This window comes from Taudactylus pleione, unplaced genomic scaffold (genome assembly GCF_031769625.1).
Source record: "Taudactylus pleione unplaced genomic scaffold, aTauple2 ptg000741l, whole genome shotgun sequence".
Lineage (NCBI taxonomy): Eukaryota > Metazoa > Chordata > Amphibia > Anura > Myobatrachidae > Taudactylus > Taudactylus pleione.
The window spans coordinates 233,169-237,120 of NW_028285143.1; positions in this window are offsets into that span (position 1 = coordinate 233,169).

Sequence of the window (3,952 nt, forward strand, 5' to 3'; positions counted from 1 at the left end):
AGGGCCATGGCCTCATGGGTACGGGGCAGAGAAGAGGTAGGGGAGGCCAGAAGATGCTGGGGATAAAAAGGGACATAATATAGTGCACCTAAGAGGGGAACATGGCCTGATGGGGAAGGGCCAGGGAAGAGATAGGAGAGGCCAGGAGTAGCTGGGGATAAACATCAACATAATATAGCGCACCTGAGAGAGGGTCATGGCCTCATGGGGAAGGGTCAGGGAAGTGATAGGAGAGGCCAGAAGAAGCTGGGGATAAATAGGGACATAATATAGTGCACCTGAGAGAGGGCCATGGCATCATGGGGAAGGGCCAGGGAAGAGATAGGGGAGGCCAGGAGATGCCGGGGATAAATAGGGACATAATATAGTGTACCTGAGAGAGGGCCATGGCCTCATAGGGAAGGGCAAGGGAAGAGATAGGGGAGGCCAGGACATGCTGGAGATAAATAGGGACATAACGTAGTGCACCTGAGAGGGCCATGGCCTCATGGGGAAGGGCCAGGGAAGAGATAGAGGAGGCCAAGAGATGCGGGGGATAATTAGGCACATAATATAGTGCACCTAAGAGGGGAACATGGCCTCATGGGGAAGGGCCAGGGAAGAGATAGGAGAGGCCTGGAGTAGCAGGGGATAAACAGCGACATAATATAGCGCACCTAAGAGAGGGTCATGGCCTCATGGGGAAGGGTCAGGTAAGTGATAGGAGAGGCCAGAAGAAGCTGGGGATAAATAGGGACATAATATAGTGAACCTGAGAGGGCCATGGCATCATGGGGAAGTGCCAGGGAAGAGATAGGGGAGGCCAGGAGATGCTGGGGATAAATAGGGACTTAATATAGTGCACCTGAGAGGGGGCCATGGCCTCATGGGGAAGGGCCAGGGAAGAGATAGGGGAGGCAAGGAGATGCTGGCGATAAATAGGGACATAATATAGTGCACCTGGGAGAGGACCATGGTCTCATGGGGAAGGGCCAGGGAAGAGATAGGGGAGGCCAGGAGATGCTGGGGATAAATATTGAAATAATATAGGGCACATGAGAGAGGGCCATGGCCTCATGGGGATGGGTCAGGGAAGAGATAGAGGAGGCAAGGGGATGCTGGGGATAAATAGGGACATAATATAGTGCACCTGAGAGAGGGCCATGGCCTCATGGGGAAGGGCCAGGGAAGAGATAGGGGAGGCTAGGAGATGCCCGTTATAAAAAGGGACATAATATAGTGCACCTGAGAGAGGGCCTTGGCCTCATGGGGAAGGGCCAGCGAAGAGAAAGGGGAGGCCAGGAGTTGCTGGGGATAAATAGGGACATAATATAGTGCACCTGATAGAGGGCCATGGCCTCATGGGGAATGGCCAGGGAAGAGATAGGGGAGGCCAGGAGATGCCGGGGATAAATAGGGACATAATATAGTGCACCAGAGAGAGGGCCATGGCATCATGGGGAAGGGCCAGGGAAGAGATAGGGGAGGCCAGGAGATGCCGTGGATAAATAGGGACATAATATAGTGTACCTGTGAGAGGGCCATGGCCTCATAGGGAAGGGCAAGGGAAGAGATAGGGGAGGCCAGGAGATGCTGGAGATAAATAAGGACATAATGTAGTGCACCTGAGAGGGCCATGGCCTCATGGGGAAGGGACAGGGAAGAGATACTGGAGGCCAAGAGATGCTGGGGATAAATAGGGACATAATATAGTGCACCTGAGAGGGGGCCATGGCCTCATAGGGAAGGGCAAGGGAAGAGATAGGGGAGGCCAGGAGATGCTGGAGATAAATAGGGACATAATGTAGTGCACCTGAGAGGGCCATGGCCTCATGGGGAAGGGCCAGGGAAGAGATAGAGGAGGCCAAGAGATGCTGGGGATAAATAGGGACATAATATAGTGCACCTGAGAGGGCCATGGCCTCATGGGGAGGGGTCAGGGAAGAGATAGGGGAGGCCAGGAGATGCTGGGGATAAATAGTGACATAATATAGTGCACCTGAGAGAGGGCCATGGCCTCATGGGGAAGGGCCTGGGAAGAGATAGGGGAGGCCAGGAGTTGCTGGGGATAAATAGGGACATAAAATAGTGTACCTGAGAGAGGGCCATGGCCTCACAGGGAAGGGCCAAGGAAGAGATAGGCGAGGCCAGGAGTTGCTGGGGATGAATAGGCAAATAATATAGTGCACCTGAGAGAGGGCCATGGCCTCATGGGTAAGGGGCAGAGAAGAGGTAGGGGAGGCCAGGAGATGCTGGGGATAAAAAGGGACATAATATAGTGCACCTAAGAGGGGAACATGGCCTCATGGGGAAGGGCCAGGGAAGAGATAGGAGAGGCCAGGAGTAGCTGGGGATAAATAGCGACATAATATAGCGCACCTGAGAGAGGGTCATGGCCTCATGGGGAAGGGTCAGGGAAGTGATAGGAGAGGCCAGAAGAAGCTGGGGATAAATAGGGACATAATATAGTGCACCTGAGAGAGGGCCATGGCCTCATGGGGAAGTGCCAGGGAAGAGATAGGGAAGGCCAGGAGATGCTGGGGATAAATAGGGACATAATATAGTGATCCTGAGAGGGTCATGGCCTCATGGGGAAGGGCCAGGGAAGAGATAGGGGAGGCCAGGAGATGCTGGGGATAAATAGGGACATAATATAGTGCACCTGAGAGGGGGCCATGGCCTCATGGGGAAGGGCCAGGGAAGAGAGAGGGTAGGCCAGGAGATGCTGGGGATAAATATTGAAATAATATAGGGCACCTGAGAGAGGGCCATGGCCTCATGGGGAAGGGCCAGGGAAGAGATAGAGGAGGCAAGGGGATGCAGGGGATAAATAGGGACATAATATAGTGCACCTGAGAGAGGGCCATGGCCTCATGGGGAAGGGCCAGGGAAGAGATAGGGGAGGCCAGGAGATGCTGGGGATAAATAGGGACATAATATAGTGCACCTGAGAGAGGGCCATGGCCTCATGGGGAAGGGCCAGGGAAAAGATAAGGGAGGCCAGGAGATGCTGGGGATAAATAGGGACATAATATAGTGTACCTGAGAGAGTGCTATGGCCTCATAGGGAAGGGCAAGGGAAGAGATAGGGGAGGCCAGGAGATGCTGGAGATAAATAGGGACATAATGTAGTGCACCTGTGAGGGCGATGGCTTCATGGGGAAGGGCCAGGGAAGAGATAGAGGAGGCCAAGAGATGCTGGGGATAATTAGGCACATAATATAGTGCACCTAAGAGGGGAACATGGCCTCATGGGGAAGGGCCAGGGAAGAGAGAGGAGAGGCCAGTAGTAGCTGGTGATAAATAGCGACATAATATAGCGCACCTGAGAGAGGGTCATGGCCTCATGGGGAAGGGTCAGGGAAGTGATAGGAGAGGCCAGAAGAAGCTGGGGATAAATAGGGACATAATATAGTGCACCTGAGAGAGGGCCATGGCCTCATGCGGAAGTGCCAGGGAAGAGATAGGGGAGGCCAGGAAATGCTGGGGAAAAATAGGGACATAATATAGTGAACCTGAGAGGGCCATGGCCTCATGGGGAAGGGCCAGGGAAGAGATAGGGGAGGCCAGGAGATGCTGGGGATAAATAGGGACATAATATAGTGCACCTTAGAGGGGGCCATGGCCTCAAGGGGAAGGGCCAGGGAAGAGATAGGGGAGGCCAGGAGATACTGGTGATAAAAATTGAAATAATATAGGGCACATGAGAGAGGGCCATGGCCTCATGGGGAAGGGTCAGGGAAGAGATAGAGGAGGCAAGGGGATGCTGGGGAAAAATAGGGACATAATATAGTGCACCTGAGAGAGGGCCATGGCCTCATGGGGAAGGGCCAGGGAAGAGATAGGGGAGGCTAGGAGATGCCCGTTATAAAAAGGGACATAATATAGTGCACCTGAGAGAGGGACATGGCCTCATGGGGAAGGGCCAGGGAAGAGATAGGGGATGCCAGGAAATGCTAGGGATAAATAGGGA